This window comes from Halichoerus grypus, chromosome 6 (genome assembly GCF_964656455.1).
Source record: "Halichoerus grypus chromosome 6, mHalGry1.hap1.1, whole genome shotgun sequence".
Taxonomy (NCBI): Eukaryota; Metazoa; Chordata; class Mammalia; order Carnivora; family Phocidae; genus Halichoerus; species Halichoerus grypus.
In genome coordinates, this window is record NC_135717.1 from 153,599,242 (window position 1) to 153,612,915 (window position 13,674).

General features: G+C 48.0%; 1 long non-coding RNA gene and 1 other non-coding gene across 2 annotated transcripts; both read right to left on the reverse strand.

Annotated features, from left to right (window-relative positions):
- Nucleotides 1–701: 701 nt before the first annotated feature.
- On the reverse strand, nucleotides 702–11,971 carry LOC118531700 (uncharacterized). Its single transcript, XR_013449312.1, has 4 exons — nucleotides 11,685–11,971; nucleotides 6,603–6,844; nucleotides 3,976–5,901; nucleotides 702–3,879 (listed from the first exon to the last, which is right to left on the reverse strand). It is a non-coding gene; the product is annotated as an uncharacterized LOC118531700 (long non-coding RNA).
- On the reverse strand, nucleotides 4,625–4,697 carry TRNAQ-CUG (transfer RNA glutamine (anticodon CUG)). The gene has a single exon. It is a non-coding gene; the product is annotated as a tRNA-Gln (tRNA).
- Nucleotides 11,972–13,674: the final 1,703 nt, after the last annotated feature.

Consider the following 13,674-nt stretch of genomic DNA (forward strand, 5'->3'; position numbering starts at 1 on the left):
GAAAATCCTAAGACAAATCCTAAAACCTGGGCTTTGTTTCCCTAATGTAGTTCACTCAGCTCCTTTAAATCAGAGCAAGGGTTACAAACTGGTGGCTCCAGGGCCAAATCCGGGTAGCAGACATGTACAATGTTATCTTCTTTCCTCCCTCCCTTCCTCCTTCCCTTTTGTTTCCTTTTTTTGTTATAAAATTTGACTTTCTTTTAGCAGATCATGCACTCCCCCCCAGTTCATCATGGTTTCTTCCATACCCATCACCCCACACCGGTTAGCTTTATACATGTAAATTACCTTTCTAGCTCCTGCAGACATTTGAGGTGTAGACCCCTGCATTTGGAACATTGAGCAATTTACAAAAGGGAGAGATAATTATAATAGTTATTACTTCAGAGCATCTACTCTGGACGGGCACCGTGCTATATGCACTTTCCATATATCCTTCTACTTTACGAGGCTAAGAAAGATTAACCAGCCCAGAGCCACAGAGCCGATAAACAACCTAGTCCCCAGGCAGCCCTCTCCAGAGCAAAGCCACCACGGCACTCCATAAGAATGGACGCTATCCAGAAGCAGTCACAGCCGGTCCTCTGTATTCTTAAAATTTTCCGGAAATACTTACAGAGGCTTTAACCCAGCAGCAAATGGAAGTCCCCCACTTTGGCGTATTGATTTGTAGACCTTAAAAGTGAAACGGCCAGTAATTTTACCCGCAAAATGGGTTTATTCAGGGACAGCGGAGGAATTGCAATTCAGGAGAGGCAAGTTATAGCAAAAGCCATAGGCAAGCGCAACAAGAAAAGGAGAGGAACATCAGTTATAGAGAAAAAGGAGGAAGGTGGGAGGGGTTGTTTTGAGTGCAAGCCCATTGGAGGCAGGCAAGGGTTCAGGGTTTCTGATGGTTTCTCACTGAATTGCTGGGCAAGGAAGGGACTCTCCCTTACCCCTGCTGAAGTAGGAAAGCGGTCTCAGCTTGCAAGGTGAGTCATCTTCTGTTGAGCTCCATATGGACAATGCTTCCTGTTGGGGTCTGGAATTGGTGTCCAAGTGGTAGTGCACGAGGGCTCCGCCTTCTGGCCTCCTGATTCCATTTTAGGTGAGGTTTCCTTTTATTCATTTTCACATTATTTTGAATTAACATTATTTGACAGTCAGTGGGAGAAGAACATTCTGATCCTCCTTTGTGCCCCTGAAAGCAGGAGATAAATCTCCCATGTGAAAGGGGTACCAGGAGGGTAGAAGGGATCCTTATCACGAAGAGGGGATTTAGGGCTGAGAATGCTGTACAAACAAAACTTGTTCTTTCTTCACCAATTTACTACCCCAAACCCAACCCCTTTGTCTTGCTAATTCTTTACAAATGTACTGCTGCTCCGTCTAAAAGGTATAAAAACTGCCTGCTGGGGTCACTTCTTTGAGTCTCATAATTTTATGGGGCTCCTTTAATGTATAAAATTAAATTAGTTTTTCTCCTGTTAATCCACCTTATGTCAATTTAATTATTTGGCCAGCCAAAGAGCCTAGAAGAAGGAAAAAATTCTCTGCACCTACAAAACTGTGACTGGGTCTGAAATCCAAAACCCAGAAAAAAAGAATAAACAGACAAGCCCCTGAACAAAACTGTAAAAGCTGCCCTAGATTTCAGGAAGAAAACCCTAAAACGTATGAAAATGAGAGTGTTTCTGAGGCTATTTTTAAAGTAACTGATCCTGTGTGCATGTGTACATATGCTATATTTTATTTTGTTAAAAAAATGCTTGTGTTGGGGCGCCTGGGTGGCTCAGTCAGTGAAGAGTCTGCCTTCGGCTCAGGCCGTGATCCCGGGGTCCCGGGTTGGAGCCCCATGTCAGGCTCCATCAAATAAGTAAATGAATAAAATATTTAAAAAAAAAAAAAAAGAAGAAGAAGAAGGCCACCTTTCCTCGATTCGTGTTTCTCAGAACCATACGGAAATACAGTCCCTGCCCTCCCGGGGCTTAGAATCTAGAGGCGAGGTAACTTCTCTCCTTTTGAATCCCAATTTACCTAGAATCTCAAATATTTCTGACTATCATTTCCAAGCCAGAAATGTTTTTCAGAACACTGAGATTTGTGCAGAACAGAGGGAAACTGCATCTTCTAAAAGTATCTAGATCCCAGGACCCTGTGGACTGAACTGTGTTCCCTCAAAATGCATATGTTGAAGCGTATGTATGAGGCCTTGAAGGGGGATTAAATGAGGGCCGCAGGGTAGAGCCCTGACCCAGTGCAACTGGGGTCCTTACAAGAAGAGACGCCCGCGCTCTCGGCAGGTACTGAGGAAGGGCCCCGGGGGCACACAGCAAGAAGGCAGCCAGCCCCGTGCAAGCCAGCAGGAGGGCTCTCACCAGAAGCCCACCATGATGCACCCTGAGCTCGGACCTCCAGCCTCCAGACTACAAGAGAGAAACTTCTGTTGCTTCTAAGCTCTCTGGTCTGTAGTATTTTGTTATGGCAGCCCTAGCGAACGAATAAAGGTGGTTGTTTGTCATGTTTGGAGTCATCAGGGGCACAAAAGGATCCATATGAAGATGGCATCTCTCCAAGTCTCAGTCTGGTCCAGGGCCTCGTGGACATCTGGTATTTTGTCTGCTCTGCCTCCCTGACTTCCTTTGGGGGACGCTTTTATCCCCAGTCTATAAAGTTCACGTAGAACCGTCAGTCACAGTTTGCTGCCCTGCACTGGCCACGGGCTCCCTCATCATCACACCCGAGCACCCCGACAATGGTGATGGTACTTGGCACACTGGCGGGCACGCTACACCAGCAGGACTCATCCGAGCCTTTCTCTACAGTTCTATTCAGTGCATACCATGCATATTTATTATTCACGGAGAGAACTTGCGTTTTCTGCTAGTCTCGCTGAGCTACGATCATAAAAGCCCAGCAGAGTGTAGGAAGCCTGACTGTAGTAAGGGAGAATGAGGCTGACACACAGGGGAGAGCAAAAAAGAGAGCAAGTGAGTGTTAGTTCAATGCCTCATTCCAGCCACGAGTCAGCCTATGCCAGCCCACAGTTGGATGAGCCCGTAGATTTCTTCTCATTAAGATTAAGCCAGCTTGAGTTTGATTTCTGTCACGTGCACCCAAGAATCTGGATTTACGCAGAGGCTCACAAGCCTCTCTGTGTCCTTTGTTGACCAAATTTGGCCGGAACCGAGGACCGGAGCTGTTTTCATCCTCCAAAATGGACGCTGCTGATCCTCTTCTCTTCAGACAACAGGAAGGGCAGGGCTTCTCATCCCCAAACTTCCCATGACCCAGACATATGCTTTCCCTGCTCGCTCCTCCAGGTTTCCCAGCTAAAACCCTCAATTTTCTTATCTTTAAAATGGGAAGGGTCTCTGTGAAATAATTTCATGAAGTACTTCACACACTGTTTGGCAGTAGTAGGTGCTTAGGGATATTAGCTCCTGTCATGGAAAATTCTCTGCATGGTGCCTGAGGCCCTCCCCTAGGCTTCCATGTAAAAATTTTTTCCTTTTTCTTATGAAAAGCAGAAGCAATGAATAGATTGAGACCAATATCTATTGTTTTTGCAGTAAGATCTCAGTCCCCTCCTGGAGAAAGGCTGCCTATCTACAAGGGAGGAGAACACACGTTCATGAATCCTCTGCTTAAAATCACACTCAGTAGAGAAATCATTCTTGCCGACCTTTCTTGTTTCAATTCAAGAATGGGCAGAAACGGTCTCTTCAGTGTCCAGTAAGGAGTGTTGAGAGGAAGTGTCACCATGGGCGCTCAATTTCTGTGCCGAGAAAACTAATGGAGAGGGTTAGCAAGGCTTCCTTCCCTGGCGCAGTCACTTGGATGGGCTTGCAGACTCGGCCGGGTCCTGAGCAATGCTTCTGCTGTCCACCATCCCTGCCAAACGGGAGACACGACCCCTGGAGTGAGGATGGCTTGCAAAACTGCACAAGCCCACATTCAGGCCAAAGGCAGGAGCAATGGGGTTCTTACCTGGATGGTGCGTCTGATGTGACAAGGGATAAGGGAGATACTGGTCTCGGCCTTCTGGGATCCTGCAATTTGCATCATTTGGGATCAAAAAGAGTTGCGATACAAACTGCCACACAGAGAGGAAGCTTCTGTCATCAGCTTTGTCTTGCTAAACAACCACCCAGAGCAGGGCACTGCTCACACCGGCCTGGCAGGCCATTAACCCATCCCACTCATGGGCCCGCCTCAGCTTAGGCCTTCTCAGGGCCTTGCCTGCGCGGACAGATCTGAGGCACACTGCCCCTCAGGCAAAACGTCCCTCCACTCCTGACAGTAGCATCAGCCCATCTCAGCCTGGCCGTGAGACTTTCACTTCTTCTCCCTTCCGGCTCCACCAGCTATGGGAAACCAGCGCTGTACGTACCAGACATTGTACAAGGATTTATCTCATTCCGTCCCCACTCTGTGAAGTGGGTACCTGTCCCCATTACAGAGCAGAAGAAACTGAACCTCAGAGGGATTAAATAACCGGCTGATAAGTGGAAGAGCTTGCAGCTCTATGTGACTACAGCACCCACATTCTTCCCCTGCAAGAGAAAGTTCCCACTTATGTATGTATGTATGTATTATTTAGTATTTTTAAAATTATTCTCTGTTTGAGTAGGCTCCATGCCCAGCGTGGGGCTTGAACTCACGACCCTGAGATCCAGAGTCACACACTCTACTGACTGAACCAGCCAGGCGCCCCGACAACTTCCACGTGTTGAAGACTCGTGTTCCTAGGGCCCAAGAAGAGGGGACTAGGCCAGCACAGTCTGACTCACTGTGTGGGCTTCGTCCCTCTCAATCTTAAATAGAAAGCTGCCTATCAGCACCCTTCGAAATCTCTACTCTCCCAGGACAGGAGAGGCCGTCTGCCCCCCACGCTTCCTCAGTTAACCTAAAGAGTGCCTGGCCCACCATTCCTCAGGCTTTGGAAGCTGCCCTCACCCTCCTCTGTGCATCCACTGAACACTCAGACTTCTCCGTGCTCAGCGGGGCCTGCAGCCTTTCTCATCGGCCCTCGCTCGGCCTGGCCAGAGCCCAAAGCGAATGGCCCAGCTGGAGGGGCCGCAGCCTCCTCAGGTTTCCTCACTTGAGCACCAGCTAGAAACCTGCCGTTGCCCATTCTGCCTGCCAGTCCATACAGACGCTACTCAGACGCCCACTTCCACGCCATGCTTCTTGAGAACCCCGGGGTTTACACGGTTTTGAAGAGTTTTCAGACAGCCATCCCTCGAGCTTCCAGTCTGCAGCTGGAATATCAGCCTGGAAGGACACAGAGAGTCAGGGTCGTCCTGCGGCGACTGCATGGATTTCGGCGACCTCAGCGGCTGCTAACAGGACGGGCATAAGGGCTCGAGCGTTTGCTTCTTATTGGCGTAAGGCCCTTGCTCACACCACGTCCAGTCTCCCTAGTCAGGAACTGGAGACCGCCGTCTATGCGGCATTCTTTGCAGTGTTTTCATCTCATTTTATTATCCCAAAATGTCAGCCGACAGCCACGGAAATTTCCTGCCAGAGTCCTTGGAGGTTGTTTGGAACTGAAATCACCACCACCATGGTCGGCTGAGCAGTAAATGAAAAATAGCATTAGGTGTCGCATTAATATTTTAGGGAAGAAACGGTGCAAACCCGCACCGGCAGGTCCGTTGGCATGATCTCCAGCTTGAGCCACAAAGCCGCACAGAGACGACGGGAGGAAGGCCAGAGCCAGCTGTGGCCATCAGTTAGGGAGCTGAAATCGGAGAGGTGGGGAGAAAGAGTAATGGTGAAGGGGTCTCTGTTCATCAGCTGGGGCAGACTAGCGGGACGTGAGAAGGCAGGAGGGATGACATTTTTCAATGGATCCATTTTGAGAGAACCGCTGGGTGAAAAGCAGCACTTACTAGAAACCACAGCCAAAGCCTTAAGAAAAAATAAGATATTGTGGAAGAATGATGAGAGATAAGGCAACTGGACAAAAGCAGGTTACAAAACTGAATGTACGATATTGTCCAATTTTTGAGAACTGTATGAGAGAAAAAGAGCACATATGAGTGAGTGGCAGGATTCTTATGCCTGATTTTGCGATAGAATGTTCTGGAATTTTTTTTTTTTTTTTTTTTAACTACAGATCCCTCGCCCCTGCCCCTAGAGGTTCTGATTTATTAGATTTGGTTTGGGGCCCAGGTATCTGTATTTTTAAATCTTCCCAGGTGGTTCTGATGCACTGTCAGAATTGAGACCACTAATATATACAGAGGAAAAAAAAAAGACCAGAGATAGCCTTATGAAGGATTTCTGATTTAGTTCTTTTCCTGTGGTTTTTCTATATGTTTACATATTCTATGAACATGCATTCTATCTACCTTCAGAAAAGGTTATTAATAAAAATTATAACTGAACTGGTAAGGAAAAATTGTCCCAGGCAACAATAATAATAATGACTAACATTTATTAAGTGCTTCCCGGGAGCCAGACACGGTTTTATTAATGCCATTTAGTCCTTAGAATAACTCTGTGACATCGGCACCAGTGAATCAGGTATTTTAGAGATGAAGAAGGCAGAGGTTCTAAGCCAGACAACCGGAGACTGACAGACACAGTATGAACCCAGGGACTGTTACCTGACAGCCTGACGTTTACCCCCACGTGCTTCTTTGTTCCAGTTGGAAGAAGTCCTGTGTGGTCCAGATGCTCGCCTGGCACCAAGGGCTCTGCTCCAACCGCACCCCCACCAGCGCTCCGGATCCTGGGCCTCCCCTGTGCTTCCCAGGGGTCAGACTTGTGGGAAATGTCCTCTCTGCATTCCTCCAGAGACTCAGAGTTTGCTACTTGTCTGACAGGAAGAATTCTGTCCCCATGCAAGCTAGAGAGAGGGAAAAAGAAGAAATTAAACACCGCAGGATACTGGCTAGCTATTAAGGCATGTCATAAGAATCCTTTGAAACAATTCTTAATTGGTTTTTTACTGAAGTGGAGAATGAAGTTCTGTGCGGTGCCCCAGGCCGTTAGAGTGAGGCTAAGGATGTGAAATTCTCCAGGGTTTTCCCCTGGGGGTGAGGACAGAATCAGATTATTTCCCCATTTCACAGATGATGGTGCCAAGTCATTAAGGACTTCCTGAAAGAGAAAAGAATGACTTGACGCCTTCAGCCAGAACCAAAAGTCTTTTGCCAGTCCAAAAGTGGTTTGTGGATTTTAAACATTTTAAAAAATCGGCAGGTATTTAAATTCATTGTCTTCGTGGTAAGGCTGCCAGATAAAATACAGCATGCCCAGTTAGATTTGAATTTCAGATAACAAATAATTTTTGGTCAAAGATGTCCCAAATACTGCATTGAACATAATGATACTTAAATATTATTCACTGTTTATCTGAAATTCAAATTTAACTGGGAGGTCTGTATTTTTATTTGTTAAACATGGCAGCTCTATTTCATGGGAAACAATTTTATTTTCTCCTTGGAGATTGCTTTCCCTTCTGAGCATCATCGGCTCATTGATTTGAAGAAGTATAAACCAGAAAATTAATCCCAGCCCATCCTTTTGTGCCAAACACCCAGAGAGCCCCCTCCTTTGGTAACCAGTAAGTATTCCATATGCCAAGTGCACACATGCACACTCCATGCACCAGCATTCACGTAAACTCACCTTCCAATACACTCGTGAACACACTTTTGCATATATGTATGCAAATGCATAATACAGGGTACAAATGGACTTCTCTTACCATTCTAAAAGGCAAATCCCTCACTCTCTGTTCAGATTTTCATAACTTTCTAAAAACATAATTATCCTTTTTGGTCAGTTCTTGCCTATTCAAGAAGAAAGTCGTATCTCCAGCTTGCTTTGCATGCCCAGCCACACTAACCGGCTTCCCACAGAAAATGTTGGCAAGAAGACCTTATCTCTTGTAGTTCAGAAAATTCAAATTTTTCTTTTCTTGCTGTTGCATTAAATTGCTTCTTTTAGTATGAAGGGGATGACACTTATCTTGGAGTCAGATAATGACTGCAATTTAATAACAAGGAAAAATACAAAACTACAAATTGAAAGCTTGAGCCATTTAATAAGAACACCTGAAAATAAGAGAGAAGAAAATTTTAAAGTATTCTCAAGAAGCAATATGGCATAGTGGTCATATGAATAGATTCCTAGAGTCAGGCTGCTTGAGTTACTAGCCCGCCAAGTTACTTAACCTTGTCTGTGAAGTGGGAATAAAAACAATACCTGCCTCATGGGGTTGTTGTAATAATGAAGTAAGTATGTAAGAGATGTATGAAATAGTGCCTGGCACACAGTATTTACTATTATAATTACCTCTTATTTGCTAGACACGGGGGTAACCTCTTTACACATAGAGTTCCATTTGATTGTCAAAATAAGCCTGTGAAATATGTGGACAGGAGGCAATGGAGGCTCAGAGAGGTTAAGAGACTTGTCCAAGGTCACACAGCTAACATGCAGCAAAACCAAGATTTAAGTACCAATCTCAGTATTAAGCCACTGTTCCCTCTCTCTCTCACTCTCTCTTTCTCTTTAAGCCACTGTTCTCTTGATTACCCAATGTTAAGATGATAACAGTTGGAAAGTACACAGGTGGCAAGGTGGTAGCTCTTCAGGGAGGGGACAGAATTCCCTCTATGGTCATTGCTTCCATAGAGTCGGGCAGGAGGGGTGTCAGGAGGAGTTTGGACTGGTGTATTTGGTAGAGAGGACAGTACCCTTGGTGTGGTTACAGACCTTACCAAACATTTGCCAACCAGACCAGGACCCCCCTTTCTCGTGACCTCTCAAGGCAGATGCGCAGGAGATGGAAAGCCCTGAGCCCGCACTCTGCCAGACCCGCCAGCACGAAGGCACTACAAGGCAGGGCTGTGTCCCAGGACTCCATCCTCAACTTTCTTCTCCATGTACGCACTGGCCCTGGCTAAGTCCATTCAGTCCCTTTAATACCATCTACAGGCTGATGACTCCCATGTTTATGGCCCCACCCACCTCTCCCCTGAACTCAGACTCACAATTGCCTAATCAGCCGCTCCTTGGGTATCTAATAAAGATCCCAGGGGCACCTGGGTGGCTCAGTCGGCTGGGCAACAGACTCTTGATTTCGGCTCAGGTTATGATCTCAGGGTCATGGGATCGAGCCCCCAGTGGGTCGCCCCCCCTCAGCGGGGAGTCCACTTGAGATCTTCCCCTTCTGCCACTCCCCCCCTTCTCAAATAAATAAATCTTAAAAAAAAGAAAAAAATCTCAAACTTAGCAAGTCTCAAACAGGATTTTACCCAAAAAAAGGCTTCACCTCTAGTGCCCCAGGCTCAATATCGCTAACTCCATTCCTCCGGCTGTGCACACCTAAAGATTTGAAGTGGCCCTTTACTCCCCTCTTCCTTGTGCCTCTGATATCGAGGCCATCAGCTCCGTCCTCCTGCAATCCCATGGGTTCCACCTGCAAAACATACCCAGAATCTCCCCCCATCCCATCCCTACCAGCCCGGGTCCCTGCCAGCTTGCCCTTCCCAGGACCACCGCAGTGGACCCCCAGCTGGTCTCCCTGCCCCCCCTTACCCAGGCGTGATGTGTTCTGCACACAGAAGTTGGAGATCCCTCATTAAAACATCATGTGGATCACCTCACTCCTTTCTCAGATTCCCCCAAATCCTCCCATCTCCAGAAAAGTAAAGTCCTTACAATGACCTGAAGAGCCCGCCCTGAACTGAAGGCCTCCCCCAGATCTCCCGGATCTCCCCTCCCACCACCATCCCCAGCTCCGTGGGCTCTAGCCACGAGGCCACCAAGTCAGTCCTTGCCACACAGGCTCCTGCATTAGGGCCTTTGCACTGGCTCTTCTCTCTCCTGCACACACCCCACCACAGTGTCCCTGTGACTCACTCCCTAATGTCCTTCAAATCTCCATACTGCCCAGTCTCACCCTGTCCGAGAGCACTACCCTGTCCACCTGCATAAAGCGGCCACACCCTCACCTGGGCACTTGCTTTCCCTTCACCCGACTCATTTTTTTCCCCACAGCATTTATCACCTATCAGTATCATATGTGATCTATTCATTTGTTTGCTTATTGTCTCCATCCTCTAGAAGGGAAGATCCATGTGGATAGAGATTTTGTCTGTTTTACTGACTGCTGTTTCCATATCCTCAGTGCCTAGAAGAACACATCCACACAGTAGGTACTCAATAAATAGTGAATGAGTGAATGGAGCGAGCCTTCTGGACATTCTGGTGCCTGCTGAACTTAACACTCCTGCTGACTGCCTCAACTTCCCTACCCTAAAATCAGGCTTTAAGAAGCCTCTCCATTCTGCATGCCTTTCTACCTCAGGAATCAAAATTCCAGGAGGATCCTGAACAAATCTTTTCTGGCTGGCTTGCTTTTGTGTCTTGTATTTCTGCTTGGTTCGGTTTGGCAGAAGAGGCTGGTGGGCGGAGGCACGTGCAAGTCTCCCCATGTGTCTCGGGCTCCCCGTGTGCCCTTGATGACAACGTGTCTGGGGACACCATTCTAAAGGCTCAAGTAGAGAGGAAAACGAATCCATGTACCCCAATGCCTACTTCCATGGAAACTCCGAATGAGTTCAGAAGGCCAGGGCTCGCAATACTTTCGGCTTTTATTATCCTCTCTTTAGTTCCAGGGATTGTGTTTGCAGGCACACGCCGGGAGGAGGGCTTTTGAATTGAATGTACCAAGAAGGAAGCTTTTCCAAAGCCCAAATTAATTATCTTGAGCAGCATCTAAACAATTATTATTATGTGATGCGTCTGCCTGTCAGACCCTTTGGCACATCCATTAGGAAGCCTCAAACCACACCAAGTACTCAGCCTCTCAGCTGCAGAAATCCCTTCACCCTAAAATAAGCAAGGTTATTAGAAAAAGGCTTTGCTGATTCAGCTGGGAGCCCTCATCCACTCCTCTGGCTTCTGCAGCATCTCCTAACAGCTCAAGTGTGGCCTACAGAAGCCTAGGATGAACACTGAACATTCCAAGGGTTGAACACATAACATCTAAACGTATATCCAGGGGCGCCTGGGTGGCTCAGTCAGTTAAGCAGCTGCCTTCGGCTCAGGTGATTATCTCAGGGTCCTGGGATCAAGCCCTGAATCGGGCTTGGGGCGGGGGGGGGGGGGGGTTGCCTGCTTCTCCCTCTCCTCCCCTCTCATGCTCTCTCTTGCTCTCTCTAATAAATAAATACTTTAAAAAAAAAGGATTCAGGTATATCTAATCATAGCTGATTAGTCATTTCTCCAGAATTATACTAGCAAAACTATCAGTAATGCCAGTCTGCCTATTAATGGGTCCCAGGTTCGAGGATATACATCCCATTCTGGTAAAGAGGATGGCGCCCCCCCCCCCTCCGAGTTGCTTGAACTCTGTGTTTTCTGACACTGCAATCGGACATGACCTCTTTAATATTTCTGAACATTCAGCCAGCACAGATTTCTAGGTCATCCTTTAAGTATATATATGTATATGTACACCATACTTTAATTTGTCATCCATTTCAGGATGCATCATTATTTTACGTAAAGCTAAGAAAGAGAATGATGCTGTCAATTAAATTAGAACAAGCCACTGATTATAAGATGTGTCCTGATCGGAGATGTTAAGTTGTAAAAAAAATTGTGAATTACGTACAGACTATTCATGTCAGTAGTTTGAAGCAATTTTAATAGAATTTTTAAATTATCACCTGTATGAAGCTATTTCTGTTTTAGACTCCAGCGAGCACACACTGGGTTCTCTAAGGCAGAGACGAGTTATGTCACGGCTCTCCTGCTCACTCCTCTTGCCACGGGCCAAGCCAGGTTCGGTGACCGCCTCCGCAGAGCACCCACGAGTAAGCCATGTGGCAGAATGGCTATCCTGCTGAGATCTCGAGTTCACTCGTGCGCTCACCCGCTCTCTCGGAACTGCCTCTGAACCTCTGTTGTCAGTGGTAATCTTCTGGGTTTACCACTAATTTCTCACTTGCTGAATGAGAGGCTAGAACGAGATGGATTTGTAAGCTTTAACGTCCGGCTTTATACTAATTTACTTTGACTTTAAAAATGGTTAAGAGTCAGCTGGCAAACACGTAACGGGCAGGCTCTAACTTTTGTGAGCGCTCACTATGTGCGAGGCACGAGAGCAACTGCTTTCCACACAGGGTATCGTTTGATGGTGAGGCAGCTCTGTGAGGTAACGGGACTACGCCCATTCGACAGATGCCAAGCGGCAAATACCTGCCAAGTAGGGTCTTTTTTTTTCTTCTGTTTCAGATTTATTGAGATACAGTTCACAAACCATAGAGATCGCCCTTTAAAAGGAACATTCGATGGTTTTAATATATTCACAGCGCTGTGCAATCGGCACCACACTCAATTTTAGAAATTTTGCCTCACCCCCAAAGGAAACCCCGTATCCTTTAGGCGTCGTTCCCCTTCAAGCCCCACTGTCCCAGCCCCTGGCAACCACTCGTCTACTTTATGTCTCTATGGAGTCGCCGATTCAGGACACCTGTGAATGAAACCATACAGTATGGGCTCTTCCCAAGCGGGGTCCCGAGCCCAGCGTTGTGGACTGCAGTCCTACGTGCTCGCCTACCTCGGTGCAGGGCGGAGTAGGGTCGGAGACGATCCCCTGCTCAAGGCTGGGGGGAGAAACGGCTCCGAGACAACAGCAGACGGTATGAGACCGGATACAAGCGCCATTCGGAGTCAGGAGGAGGCCAAAGTGTGCGGCCGGGGCGGCCGTACCGCTCTCCGCTGCGCGCACGCGGCTGGTGCAAGCCCGCCTTCCGAGCAGCCAGCCGCCCCTCACCCTTGCACACTCTGTGGCTCCCCTGGCGGCTCTCAAACAGGGAACTTCCCGTGCGCTCTCCGGCCAGAGCGAGGGCAGCCTGTGGTCTTGTTTGCGCACGCAGCTTTCCTCAGTCATCCACAGGCCGCAGCTGGGGCCTCTCCGGAGCCTCCTCTAGCCTTGCTGGAAGTTTCAGTCTTTCTTTCAAGTCAAACGGCTGCAGATTCGCTCAGCCCCTCGCCCTGGTATGTGGAGAGACACGGGGCTCAGGGGCATCTGCACAGATGACTCTCTGCTGGCTATTCCCCATTTGTCCTGTACCCTCCTCTGCCTTCCTCTCTTGGCCCTGAGCCCCTGGAAGGCTCGCCTCTAGGGCTGCATCACCCAGACTCCCTTGCCCCCACTGCCACCCAGGGGGCTGCCTGCAAAAGGGAGGGCAGGAGGAGAGACAGGCTGGGGTCTTTGATCTCTGGCCCCTCTCTCTCCTTTTGGGGCTAGGGCTGGTAGCAGCTTCCTTCTGGTGCTAGCTTCCGGATGTCTCCTTATCCCTCAATGGTTCCCTTTAAAGGTCCCTACTCTTCCCCAGACCTTTGAAAATAATCTCTCCATTAACTTCTTTTCGGTTAAGTTCTTCTGATATGCCCTCTGTTTCTGCTAGGACTCTGACAGCTACGGTAGCCTTCAGAGACTAATGCCGAAAGGGGACAGGCAGAGCTTGCTAATCTGCCTGCCCCAATATCTACTTTTCTTCTGCCTTAATAAAGTAATACTTGGGGCGCCTGGGTGGCTTGGTCGGTTGGGCGTCTGCCTTCGGCTCGGGTCAGGATCCCAGGGTCCTGGGATGGAGCCCTGCGTCGGGCTCCCTGCTCAGCAGGGATCCCCTCCCTGCTTGTGCTCTGACT